Below are 14,630 nucleotides of genomic sequence, written 5' to 3' on the forward strand. Positions count from 1 at the left end.
ATAGCATGTTGACTTTACATAGCCAAATTAAATTAAGAAAGCCACAGATATCAAACGGACCACCTCTCTTGGTTTTAAGCAAGGACATGTTGGAAATGTATTGTTGAACAGTATGTTGAATATGTGTACACTATGTATACACTGTAAATGTGTGCTAAATAGTGTATTAATGTATTAGCATGTAAATAGTTATATATAGTACATTCCCCAGGTGCCTGATTACTTTAAAAGCTGCGGCTTCTAATAAAATGGTACAGTGCAACAGAGGAGATGCGGCTTCTATTAGAGCATCTACACATATGAGAAATGGTGACTTTAGGTTTCAATTGTTCAAAAAGAATGGGTGCGGCTTCTAATACAAATTTTACGGTAGTGATGCAGATGAACAAGGACTTTGTAGTGGATGGAGGAAAAACCAAAAAATTAAGCGAAGGGAGACGTCACCTGCACATGCGTCAGATGGCAATAGGGTGTCATTGTTTACAAACAAGCGTCTACCCATGAGGCTTTGATATTTGACTATCATCATCATTAAAGGAAACAATTCTAACTGCCCAATGAGGGATTCACATCAACGATCTTCATTCTGTATTGTTTTTAGTTTAAATCTGACAATCTTTGCAGTTCATAATTGTACAGTAGCATAACAACAAACAAATTAGCAGCTGTAAGCGTGCTTATGACGAAAAACCTAATTTTATCATTTTTTTTCATCAACTGTAAGCACATTACTTATATTGTTACAAACCATATTATTATGTGCCCTGCTTTCAATTATTAAGTATATGAACAATGTCAGGTCGGGTCACATCATTGAATTTATCATTGAACTGAAAGGGTGTTGGTCGTCGTGCCGCACTTGTGTTGAAACAGATAAACATTGATTTCCCAACAATCCTGGGTGTAGCGTTTACTAATAACCGTTGTTGAATCCTTCACTGCCTTCCAATCATCAAAGATATTACGGAGTTAAAACTTTCTAACGTCTCAGTTTGTACTCAGTCTGCGCAACAGTCAAAATCGCCATATTTGTTCATATGAGACGCAAAACCAACATGTTATTAATGGAGATGCACCATCAATTATACTGTGTATATGTGCCTGGGTTATATGAAAGACGTCGCTGGAGTTAAGGATAATCAAACGGAATTCAGGGACTTTTAGGTCTTGTATATAGATCAATATTTATTTAAACAAAAGTACACTCGACAGCTCACATATTGCAGATATTTATACTGCAGGAAAAACAGGAAAAAGGACCCATATTTATACATATTCTCCTATTCTTTATTAACAAAGATGGGCTTAGACCTGGGGTCCGACTTAAAGAATGATCTGGTACGCATGTCTGTGGAAGAAAATGCATTAAAAGGGTGTTTTTTTTTAAAGAAGAGCACGTTAATGCGCGTTACTCGTTTAGGGTTACCATTTCAGTCAAAATAGACAAAAAGGGTGTCTTTTCCGGTACTGAAGAACGTTATTTTGACAGTGTAACATTATGAACATTCTGCCTTGATATGTTGAAAACACATTACAGCACCATTGTTAATTTTCTATTAAATAATTTGCAAATTCAAAATTGGTTGTGAAAGACCCAAGGATGAGTTGAAGTAAAGTGGGTTTTATTTATGGTTTCAGATATATGCTCAATGATGGAAATTGTCGAAACCAAACTGGAGAAATGTCTTGATGTTTGCATATTCATGAAAAAATAAATATGTTCTTAACAAAATATGTTGTAGTATAAATCATTTAGAAGTAAAGATATTATAGCCACACTGTGAAGGTGACTAATCACAGTGTTAATTGTCATTTAAATGCTAACAACATTTCTGCTTTAATTTTGTTTCATGCTGTAAATAGATTTTAAAACACTCAACGCATTTAGGGTATGTATTTTAACTTTCTAACAGTGAAAAAGGTACGAAATTTTGACAATTAGACAATTAACAGATACTATTATTTGAATAGCTGCTAATATTTTATCTGATTTGTTATTTGACGCGGCTGATGGCATGAAACGTAAATGTAAATTGCCACAGACTATAAGAAAGTTTGATAAGAAAAGTAATTGGTTCGACGATGACTGCAAATACATGAAGCAACAGACCAGGAAAGCCCTAAATCAGTTTCGAAATTGTAGATCTGTTGTTAATCTTGAAAACTATATTACTCACAGAAATAATTATCGTATATTGCTAAGGGACAAAAAGAAATTATTTAACAATCTCAAAAAACGTGAACTTTACATCTCTGCAATCAATCCGAATACAAAGGAATTTTGGAATTCATTAAATAGTAAGAAAAGTGGCCCATCTACAAAAATCCAATCAAGCGCATGGCATGTTTATTTTTCTCAACTCTTTACGAGTTCAGATTTGAATTATGGGAATGAAAGTAAAATGTTTTTAGAAGAAGTTCAAGACTATCTTGATAATTTATTAATTTTGCAGTTATTGACTATCAGATTTTAGATCAAGCCATTACAATTGTGGAATTGGAACATGCCCTTAGTCGGTTAAATGCAAATAAGACAGCTGGTATTGATGGTTTATCGCCGGAAATATTTAAGCATATTCCTATGATTTTTAAACACTTACTTGTTAAACTTTTCAATACAATACTTAATACTGGTATATTCCCTCCACAATGGATGCATGGTTTAATTATTCCTGTCTATAAGAAGGGTGAAAGAGATTCAGTTAATAACTATAGAGGTATTACATTATTGCCATCAATTACAAAAGTTTTCAGTGATATTATATATCATCGTCTGCTTAATTGGGTGAACTTGCACTATCCTATTGTAGAAGAACAGGCTGGTTTCCATAAAAATTATTCATCAGTTGACAATCTATTCGTTTTATCAACCATTATTGATCGTTATTTGTCATTAGGAAGTAAATTATACTGCACATTTATAGATTTTGAAAAGGCATTTGATAGAATTAACCACACCTTACTCTTTTATAAACTAACAAAATCGGGAATGGGTGGCAAACTATTTAAAGTATTGAAATCCATGTACCAAGGTATCAGGGCATGTGTTCGCTCCCCGGTAGGTATTTCTGAATTGTTCAAATGTGAAGTAGGAGTCCAACAAGGCAGTGTTTTATCGCCACTCCTTTTCTCTCTCTTTGTAAATGATTTTGGCAAATCAATACAACACAGCCACGCCGGAGTTTATATAACGCCTATAAAATTCTTTTATTTGTTATTTGCAGACGATTTGGCAGTTTTTAGTTCTTCCATTATGGGTTTACAACGTCTTCTGAATAATTTGGATCTATATACAAATAAATGGAGACTAAAAGTTAATATTTATAAATCTAAAGTAATGGTATTTAGACGTGGGGGCAGATTGAAATTAACTGAGCAATGGTGGCTTGCAGGACATAAACTAGAAGTTGTTTCTTATTATAATTATTTGGGTATAGTATTGTTGAGTTCTGGGCTTTGGAACTATGCCCAGTCTAGTTTGGCCAAAAAAGCGTCAGGATCGTTGTTTGCGATTAAGAAAAGTATTTCGCAATTTGTCGGTATTGATGTAAATATTGCATTTATAATCTTTGATGGTAAAATCCTACCAATTTTAATGTATGCTAGCGAAGTTTGGGGCTTTCACAATGGCAATCAAGTTGAAATTATACAAAACAAATTCTGTCGATTTATATTGAAAGTCTATCATAATGCACCAAATTTGGCTATAAGGGGGGAGTTAGGTAGGTTTACTATTAAAACGTTTAGACTTATTAGGATTATTAAGTACTGGCTTCGCATTTTATCATTACCCCGACAGACTGGTATATTTATGTTACATGTTTCAGTACCATGAAGCAGAAAGGGGTAAAAAGTGTTGGGCCCTGAATTTAAAAATGTTACTTCTTTCAAATGGCCTGGGTGAGGCATGGTACAATCAAGGGGTGGGGAACTCTGAATACTTTGTTAAGCTTTTCAAAAAGCGATGCTTGGACATTGATATTCAAAATGGCAAAGTGTACTCGAGCTATTTCCGAAGCTGTGCTTTTATAGAAAATTTAAATATATATTTGATCAAGAGAATTATTTTAAAACTGTCCAAAAAGACTGTTACAGGGAAGCATTGTGTCGCCTAAGAATTTCTGCCCATTGTCTACGTATTGAAACTGATAGAAAATTCCAAAATACACGCACAGAAAGAGTTTGTATTTTATGTAATACCAATTGTGTAGAGGTCGAGTACCATTTTTGCATTATCTGTCCGTTTTACCAAGAGTTGAGATCTAAATACATCCCAAGTTATTATTATACACTTCCCTCACCTGAAAAATTTATATCACTATTACAATTACAAAATGCAGTAATCTTGCATAACATTTCTAAATTTATTTTTCTCGCCACAAAAAAACGTAATGCAATTATTTTGGTCTGATAGTTCATGTTCTTTTCATATTTTCTTGTTCTTTTTCAGTCACTGTAAAATGACATTGTCCTCTGTAACATGTTATGTAATTACAATGAGTATACCTTGAGGCCTGAGGCCTACAGTATTATGAATAAATTTATTATATTTGAATAGCACAAACATATGGGATGATTTAATAATGCATACAACACACTAGAAATGAACAGAATTGTTTAAGACAGAAATGGTCCAACCCAGAGTTATGGGGAAACCAGGATTGTCATTGTATATTACAGTGTATGACATAGTGGGAGTGTGTACAAATCGTCGGCAGTCGCTGGCTTGTTAGCTGTTGTATATATCTGGTAGCGTCGCTTATGTGTGGGCATCATCACCATCACCATGTGGTGAAACCCATTGACAGTACTGAATGTGACGTTGCATGTAACGTAAATGCGTTGTGGAATATGGAAAAAGAGCCAGAAACATGCGCACTGCGTACACAATATGCTAATAACTTTTAACGTGTTCATGACGTAACATATCTCATAAATATTATTTGAAAGTGAAATTATTTATAGAAAGAGTGGAGGGTTGGGGGGGGGACCCAAAGTCTATGGTGGGTATGAACTATGTAAATAGGCGGGTTTGGAGAATCCTCTCCTAAATTCACTATGTTCAATTACCATCCATAGACTTTGGTCAGTCAAAATGACTATTTTGAACTGTAGGCAGAGCCAGACGCTCATAGGTGGCGGGTGATGAAAAATGATGAAAGTCTTTTCCCAGTCCGGACTCTACAACAATCACTCAACACCTTAGTTAAGACCCAAAGAGGGTGGTGTCTTACCTTGCCTGTGCTGTCCCCAGAGCTATGGTGACAGGGTTCGGTGTGCCTGAGAAAGCTAGACCCAAACCCAATTCAGGGGGTAGTATGCTTTCAAAGTGAAGACCGAAACAGTTCTGCATGAGGGCATAGGCCAAAAAGCAGGACCTGGAAGTTTCCAGGCAGTACTGATGGTAGAGAAATCTTACTGCCTATACACAGGGACCTTTGTGGTCGTTCGGGCTGGGTTAGCAATCCAAGCTACGATGGGACCCAACCTAGTTCTTGACGATAAACCCGATTCGTGTCTTCAGCACAACTTGATTGTCCATAACTGCAGTACATCGTCCGAGAAGGACAATACCCCCAGCTCTGGCCGGCACCTACCTGAGGCGAGGGCCAGTAGGAAGACTATTTCCCATGTCAAAATTTTGAGTGGTGCTGAAAGGTGCTCAAAGGGCGGTCTGATTAGAGCAGACAACACAACCGACAAATCCCAGTTGGACAGATCCCTTGTACGGGGTCTCGGCCTCTGATATGGAAAGCAGTAAATAGTCTCCTAATAATAGGACAATTGGCTAGTCTTGTTCCCAAAATGTTTCAATGGTGAGGGACAAGGCCGACCTGTGCTAACGATCGCTGCGTAGGAGAAACTCACTTCGTCAAACATGTGGACGAAGTAGTCTGTCACCTGGCCAATAGAGGGATGGTATGGATCAATCTCTCTATCGCTACACCAATCAGTGTATGCTCGCAACCTAGGACGTTGGCAGCCCGCTCAGATAAACCTTTCGTATGTGTGGGTCTACTGAGAGCCTCTATGTGTGTAAGTGGTACCTGATGGGCTCATTGGTTAGTGCGTCATCCAGTTGGGACAGCCGGTCCGGTAAAGTCTGGAAGCACTACTGGTGTTTCGACTAGTATTTCCAACAGAAGTGGAAACTGGGCCTTGGTTGGCCAATTGGGTGCGACCAATGACAATATGCACGTGAGCAGCTGTCAATGTTTTTCTCCGGTGCCCGGTGAACTAGCGAGAAGGGAGGAAAGGCGTACACAACTATGTGGGTCCACGGGGTTAGCAAAGCGACCCTGGTCCAGGCTCCTGGAGTCGGAAGGAGTCTTATGTACGTCTGGAGCTTGGCGTTCCGGAGTGCAGCAAACAGGTCTATCAGCCGAAACAGCCTGGAGGCTAACCAGGGGGGTATCAGCCACTCCATGTTCTGGAGACAATGCCACCCTGAAAGGGCATCTGCCAGACTGTTCCTCACCCCTGGAAAGTGGTGTGCGGTTAGCTCCACATTGTATTCCAGGCACCAAAATTTGCTCTACTAGGACTGACAACAATGGGGAACGCACCCCCTCCTTCTTGAAGGATACCATCGTTGTGTTGCCTGAGCAAGATCAATATCCACCTATTTAGTTCCCATAGGAGAGCTCGGTGTTGTAACAACAAGCGTTGTACAGGGTGATTGCGTAGTGCGGCCTGGGGAACAACCCTTCAAACTGAGGTCATCATTTTGATTTTTTTTGATTTACTAAAGAGCCCAACTGGTGAAGTAAATCCTGTGTTAGTGTTAGTGGTGGTGCTCTCTTCTCCCATGAGGTGAGTTTCCCAAAGGCCTGCGGTAGTTACTAAGTTGTGACCTGGCCACTCACCAAACACATGGCTTTCCCCTGGTCGCAGAGGTAAGCGCCAAACATGCTTAACTCGCTGCTGGGGTGGACGACCACTCAAGGAGGGTGAGGAGTCACCACCTGGTCCTTTCCTCTCTGGGGGCGTGCTGCTACACTTCCCTTCCATGGAAGGGTATGAGCGCTTGCCTTCTGGCTGACTCAGTTTGCCAGCAAAAACGCATGCGTCTAAGACTGTGTCTCATTGCACAGTAGTAGCCTCAGCTAAGAGAGCCAGGTGACACTAGGAGATGTTGCACGTAGATGTGCGGTGGCCCACCAGTAAATGTGTCGCCTGGTCTAGGAGGCTGGTGCATTCAGCCTCTGAGGTCTCAGAGTCCTGGGCGTGCACAATAATGCACTCAAGCAACTCTGCCCTAAAGGCCTGATGGATCGTCTCAGACTGAGCTGACGAGAATGCCCATGGAATGCGGCCATCCCCCTTTACCTGATTTGCCAAACGGAAATTCGTGGTAGTCTGGCGAAGGAGCCTTGGGATCCGGTTGGGGCATTTTAGTCTCATCCCACATTTTGGGGTCTGATCCCAAAACCACACCAACCGGGTAGTGTTTGGTCTAGCGGAAAGTGTTGCACAAGATTTTACCCCACCCGGGGGCCTTAAGCATTACCTCCTCCGTGACTGACCAACATCCGTCCATCAACACCGTTCGCGCACCATGCGCCCAACTAAGCACACGGCCGGACAGGGGGAGATGTGCCGATGGGGTTGTTTTGGATCCCGACGCCCGTTATCTCATAAGCGTTGAAGCAACAGTAAGTGGGGGTATTTAGATCGTATCATTAGGATCGATGATACACTGCCTCACACCAACGGTGTGGCTCACCAAGTCGTTACAGATGGAAGACATCGAGGGACCGTTCGAGGTGCCAGCTGTACTGACGCGAGCGTACTATCTCCTATCAACTTAATTATGTGAGAGAGAGCACGTTCGACTGTGCATCTCACGAAAGGGATGGTTCCCTCTGGAAACGTCCGTGGGTCGGTAGGAAGAGAGTCAAAACTCACAGCAGAGACCAGACTCGAGGGTAAAATCCTTGTACCATTACCGCGCGACAAACCTTGGCTAGCTCAAAATAGGGGGGAGGTGCCACTAGCCTGAGCCTGGGCCTCACCCAAATCAGCGTGAGAGTCGTGGCTGGGCCAGGCGTGATACAGGAAATTATTGTCCCAATGTGAGAGCACGCTTCCCATAGCGTTACAAGGTAGCGAAATGCGAGGTGTGTGATAGGGGGGAGGTGCCACTAGCCTGAGCCTGGGCCTCACCCAAATCAGCGTGAGAGTCGTGGCTGGGCCAGGCGTGATACGGGAAATTATTGTCCCAATGTGAGAGCACGCTTCCCATAGCGTTACAAGGTAGCGAAATGCGAGGTGTGTGATACTACAGGAACTTGGAGAAATAATATCACAATAGTAATTTCAGTGACACATTTGTTAACCACGTCATTATTCGGGCAAGAAGACTGTTAATAAGACTGATGCATCGACAATATGAATAATATTGTGCTTACTTGTTATACCTATTATCGTAAGTTGTGCTCTTGTGCAACCAAATAATGTTATTCTGAGCGTTCTACTGCTGTCATCTGTTGTTGTTTCTTCCTGCTTACTAGACGCATGCAAATAACAGCACCCCCGCTAATTTATAATAAGTGCTGGCAAAAATTTGCATGGTAAAGATTGGTTTTTAATCATGGAGGTATAAACTATTGTATTATGCGGTAATCATCTTGGAGAATAACCGTCACCTTAGTCCAGAGTACACAGAGAAATTTCTAAAAATCCCTCCAATACAAGTATTTTCTACTGGATTTCTAGAACGAGGTTTTTTCCCACAACGAAATATATGTTTGATTTTTTTCAACAGCAAACTTGTTTTCTTATAGGTGGTGTCTCGCAAACTTATTCTTTTTTTAATTCTGCCCCCCCAGATATCGAATGGTTCAACTCCATTATTAAAATTCTTTAACACAAAAATTAGTTCACTTTTTGGATACATGGAATCAGTTCACCAACATTTCTGCAAGCAAGCAGTGTAATTTTGCTTATATATTCATTTATTTTATTTTACAAACACATTTGCTTGTTGGCAAAAAGACATGTTCATAACCAAATGTCCAACTAGCAGTAGTTAATTGGCAGGGACAAAATAGTTTGCTGACAGGGGTGCCTGTCAACATTAATATTAAGTGTTGTGATGTTGTAGCGAAAGGCAACCCCAATTTATATTGTAGACATTTAATCTAACATTTGTATATATATATATTTTAAATTGTTGGGCCCCTAAAATTACTATTAGAGATGCATAAATAAGGTTGAAACCAAGCAAAATTATATATATAACGACAGCTCCTGAATCTCCCACCATTTATTATAATGAGATCAATTTCTGCAATACACACGTTTTTAGATTGAGAGATGGTATATGTTAGAATGCAGTTAAGATATGTTCTGATCCTCGGACATATATCAACATTTCCACAGAAGTTTTTTATATATATATTATTCATCATGCTATTGTCCAATGCAAGTAAAAAATTGTGAAACACTCATGGTTAAGAATTTTCAGAATGCATGCAGAGACTTTGTACACATACAACTATAGTTACGATCACACAAACAATCCAAGGATTCTAATAAAAGTATTAGGCAGAAGTAAGTTTGTAATACATATTTTACAAAAATGCTATCGATCTTGATGTATATGAACAACTAGTACATCCAATGACTGACTTCCAAATGACACACAGTCCAAAGTAAAAAATATGGAAACTATATGTAAATGAGGCACTGGCGAACTGACTGTATGGTATCTATATGTAATTATGCATAGATTATACCCATAAGGGCAAGCTGTACATTATTACACTATGTTTTATTTCTGCTGTCATCGAAAATAACAGAGCAGAGCTGTTCATACAGGTGATTGTCAGTCATCGTCCCTCCGTCAACAATTGTATTTTCAACTTTTTCAAAATCGGTAACCCAATGTTTTGATATTTGGTTTATAGGTACTTTGGTTGGACCTCTATCAGATTTGTTCATTTCATGGCCATATCTCAAATTCTCTATTTTCAGCAAATATTTGTTGTAATTTTTGGTCAAAAATGCTATTTTCGACATTTTCTTCAAAACCAGTAACCCGAATGCTTTGATATTTGGTAAAAAGGTACCTTAGCTGGACCTCTATCAGATATGTTCATTTTATCACATTATCTTCAATTCTCTATTTTTAGCAAATATTTGTAAAGATGTATACAATTTATAACACTAACAGCTTAAAATGATCTGTCAACTTTCATTGTGGCGTAATGAATTAAATTATTATTACAATGTATTATTATTATATGTATACAATGTATGTGTCACCTATCAAATTACCCATACTCATTCTTTATGCATTTTCCATCAAAATTGTCGCCCTTGTAAACATGATTTTGTTTTATTTTTATAGTTCAATATATACTAGAAATTTACATTTATTCCCCCAAAACCTCACCACATCAAATTTTACCAATGCTGCCGTCGACCCCCGCGACGCAAATGGTATCGTCCCAGCTTGACATTAAACATTCAAGATGGCCGCCCACTGAACGTACCGGTCGGTAAAAGTGGGTCGCAAATCGTGTTTAATAAAACGACAACTGAAGGTACATCGCTTATTATTCTTGCGAAAAATCATATTTTACGATCAAGCGTATTCGAATATTCACATTTGGAGTTGTTTCGATGCGTAGTTCAGCCCCGGGCGGACAGATATATCTCCTGGACACTCCCAGACACTTTTTAGTAGAACCGCAACCATGTAAAAGTCACATAAGAAAATACAATACTGTATACAATAAAATATAATACTGTATACACGGTGAGTATAATAGCATAGAGAACCATGTCTCAACGAAACAATTTTGTAACACCTCCAATGGAAGGGACTAACATCAACATGTGCCAACGGCGTGCTTTACAATGACTGTCCTCCAATACTGGGAAAGCAAATAATAAAATATTGTCTATAAATCAGAAACAACTAGATATCGGTATAGTCCCATAGAATACGACAAATACAATATTTCTGAAGACATAGAATTACAAAGCTATTCATAAATCAGTGAATCACAGATAAAATACAGCTAATACTCTCACTAGTTTCTACAATATGCCAGAAAAATGAATGAATGAATCACACGCACACACACAAATTGTTTGGCAGAAAAGAGTGACTTTAATACAAAACTAGGCCTGAACATAGGCTTAAAAGTACACCAGACTACAACAGGGCAGTAAGTAATTACTGAAACTGACTAAAATCACAAATCTGTTAAAAGTGTTACTATTCAGAAAAGGGGTGTAGGAAAATAAAATTACAAAGAAATGGGGAAGTGGTGGGAGGGTGAAAAATACAAGACAGCCGAGAAAACAAAATATTGAAGCAGACTGAGAATCTGCTGCCACTAGGTGGCGTTATATACTGGTGGCTACACTACAATAGAGATAAACTGAACAGGCGAATCTATATATGTGCAGCAAATAACCAAATTTATACTGAAAACAAATTTAACACAATTGCTACAATATGCTAGAAAAATAGATAACTGAATCACACACACACACACACACAAACACACACACACACACACACACACAAATTGTTTGGCTGAAAAGAAGTACTTTAATACAAAACTAGGCCTGAACATAGGCTTAAATGTACCCCAGACCATGACGGAGCTACCAAACAATCTGATAGGTATGTAAGGACAATGTAAAATAGTAAAAATACAAAGCTAACACTGACAAGAAAACGAGAAAAAAATGAATTAAAGGTAAAAATGAAAAGCTGGACTAGGCATTGAATTAACTAGTCATAAAACTACCCATGGCAGAAGTGATGTGAAAACGCTCTGTCACTGGAATGCTTATGTACTCCTTGTAAACCATTGAGCGCCAATCACCCTGCGTTCTAATCAAATAATCTGGTACGCCAGCCATAGCAGCCACAGTTGCACTGCCACGGCGTAAACTGTGAAAGGAGTAGTCTGAAGGATTTAGACCAATTTCAACAACCAAACGTTGGAAGTGTTTGTGAAGCAAATACTGAGTGAGCGAGACAAGGCTACCAGACCGAGTCACATAAAAGGCTGATGACGATGCACTGGCTGGCTGTAAGGCAAGCATATTACAATAAGCCCCAATGGGGCAAAACTCTGACTGTGGTTATGCTGAAACTGGAATAACATTAACGTGGTCATGGCACGGCCTAGATTTAGACCACGGCACATGAATAAGTATGCCCTGTAGTACAAACTGTTTCCTGGAATTTAATGACAAGTATGAAAGAGGGACCAAATTGGATTTTCGGAGAAAGGCACAGAAACTGATAATAATGCAAGTCTAAATGGTGGCGTCGAAAGGGGAGATGAGATGCAATCTATGTGTAAAAAAAAGATGGGAAGGTAGAATGGGAAGTCTGGGATGAGGCAGATTAGTCATGGTTTTATCTAAGCCTTGTAAGATGAGCTTGAGCTCTATGTCTGAAAAGCTGCAAGGATCAACATTTTAAAGTTTGTGCCATGTTTTGATGCCGGGAATATAGTTGCGATTGGACTGGGTGCTACGAAATGTCCTAGAAAGATGGGGAGAGACAGAGAGGGAGTATGCCCAATATTGTCGCAAAAAGTAGTGAATGAATTTAATTGGGACCTGAGATTTTTGAAAGTGTCTGGCCTAAACGCTGCCCGTTGAGCTGTGCTTACTTGTTCAAGCAAAGTCTTTTTGGAGTATGGTTTGTCCCTGAAAGAGATCAAATGTTCTTGTTTAGTTTAAAGTCTTTGTCACATATGGTAATTTCCTTTGCCGCAATGCTACGAGTGAGATAGTAAACATTGCAAATATGTTGTGGGCCAAGGTGCCAGTGCGATAGATTGCCCTCTATGGTATTCTTGATTCCTGGAATGTCGGTGGCTCTGATCTGAATGTTGACATTGGCAGATTCAAATCATATGTTTCTGGCAATTGACATAAGTGTTGGGTCTCGTCCAGCCCCTGTATTTAAAACGGCCACACACAAATTATTATCGCAGTTGACCACTAATCGTTGCCCAGCAAGAGAGTTGCCAAAGACGCATAGCACGTTTTGAATGGTCAAGAGTCCTAGCAATGCAATGTTTAATTCAACCCATACAGTGGAGAATTTATTTGTGGAAGTACATGGCATCAGTGGTTCCAGGTGGTTGAGGGCCATGCTCCGAAGCCAGTGAGACATGCATCTGTAGAGAGTTGTTCTGCGTTTGACCAGTTGGGTATCATACTCACATCATTTAGCCACGCATGAAAACTATCCAACATCTAATGTCTTTGTGGAATTCTTTGTTTAGATATATGCAATGGTGTTTACTGCGCACTGTCCATAGCAGTTGTAGGATACGAGTGATAAACAACCGAGCAGATCGAACACATTTGGTAATGAAAATCAATATTCCAACAAGTGACTGCAATTCACGATAGAGAATTGCTGCAGGAGGTGGTCAGTCTCACACACTTTTTCTTCAGGAATGGTGATGGTCATTTTTGATGTGTCAAATTCCTTGCCTAATAAGGTGAGCCATTTTGTAGGGGGACACATTGTTTGTCTGCGAGGCAAAAGCAATATTTATTTATAGTGTTGGTGAGAAGCTCGTAAGCATTTTCGGCTATCTCTGATGTAGCAACCCCTGCAAAGTCATCGATATAATTTACAGCATCATAGCCTGCTTGGTGGTAAACGTACATCAGAGCGTTAGTGCAGCGTTGACAAGACATTGCTGATGATCTGAGTTCAAATGGGAGCTTGGTGTCAATAAAAATATGATCTCTCCAGGTAATACCTAGGAGATGAAAGTCACGTGGGTCTACTGGGATCCAGCGAATATCACATTTGAATAGCATGCATTCATGTCCACTGGAGTTGATTAAATTAACAAGGTTATCAATAGATGGGTAGCGAGGCTTGAATGGTTCTTCTAAGTAAAGATCATTAGGTATGCCATCATTACCTGAGGTGTTGGTGGGAAATGAGAAGTCCATGATTACTCTGGGTACTTGAGTAATGTTCTTTCGTACTGTTGATAAAGGAGAGTAGACTAGTTTAATGTTAAATGGATTTGTCTTGTAAGGTACAAGGAGTGCACCATAACTGACTTCTGACAGAGTTGTCAACATGATACTGATGAATTGTCATTATGTGGCATCATAACTGGAAGCTTGTCAGCCGCATAATTAATAGGCCAACCATATTCTAAAAAGTCTGCTACGATACTGTCATGGTAGCCGTTTAATGCATTTCGCCACTGTGGAATGTCAAATGTGAATGGCACAGGTATTTGACTGCAACAGTAATTTGGATTGTGCGAGGCATAAACAAATATTGTGTGTGTTAATAAGTTTGACTGCATTGTTCTGTAAAATAGGTGGTCAGCCTGATAATGGATCTGTAAAAGTAGCTGCAGACAAGAATCTGCGCTGTAGTGTGAATAATTAAACGATGTATCGTCTGTTTTTAGTTGTTTATCACTAGAGGCCATGCTATCAGATGGAGGTTGGTAGGCAGCATTGATGGCTACATTGTTGGATGGGTGCCTGAGAGCAGCAACGGTGGCAAGACATAACAGTGGTTCAGCATTGGTGGCTAAGTTATTGGAGGAGGTAAAAATAAATTGGCAGCAGCAGTGGCTACATTATCGGATGAGGGCATGGGA

At 39.5% G+C, this 14,630-nt stretch overlaps 1 long non-coding RNA gene across 2 annotated transcripts in view; it reads right to left on the reverse strand.

The window, feature by feature from the left end:
- The window catches only part of LOC146735569 (uncharacterized), a 32,511-nt gene that overhangs the window by 2,876 nt on the left and 15,005 nt on the right, over positions 1-14,630 (reverse strand). For both annotated transcript variants that reach the window (XR_014931229.1, XR_014931228.1), the window contains one exon: positions 2,601-2,676. This is a non-coding gene — a long non-coding RNA (uncharacterized LOC146735569). The remainder of the gene's footprint in view (positions 1-2,600; positions 2,677-14,630) is intronic.

This window comes from Saccoglossus kowalevskii, chromosome 12 (assembly GCF_978046115.1).
Source record: "Saccoglossus kowalevskii chromosome 12, keSacKowa6.1, whole genome shotgun sequence".
Taxonomy (NCBI): domain Eukaryota; kingdom Metazoa; phylum Hemichordata; class Enteropneusta; family Harrimaniidae; genus Saccoglossus; species Saccoglossus kowalevskii.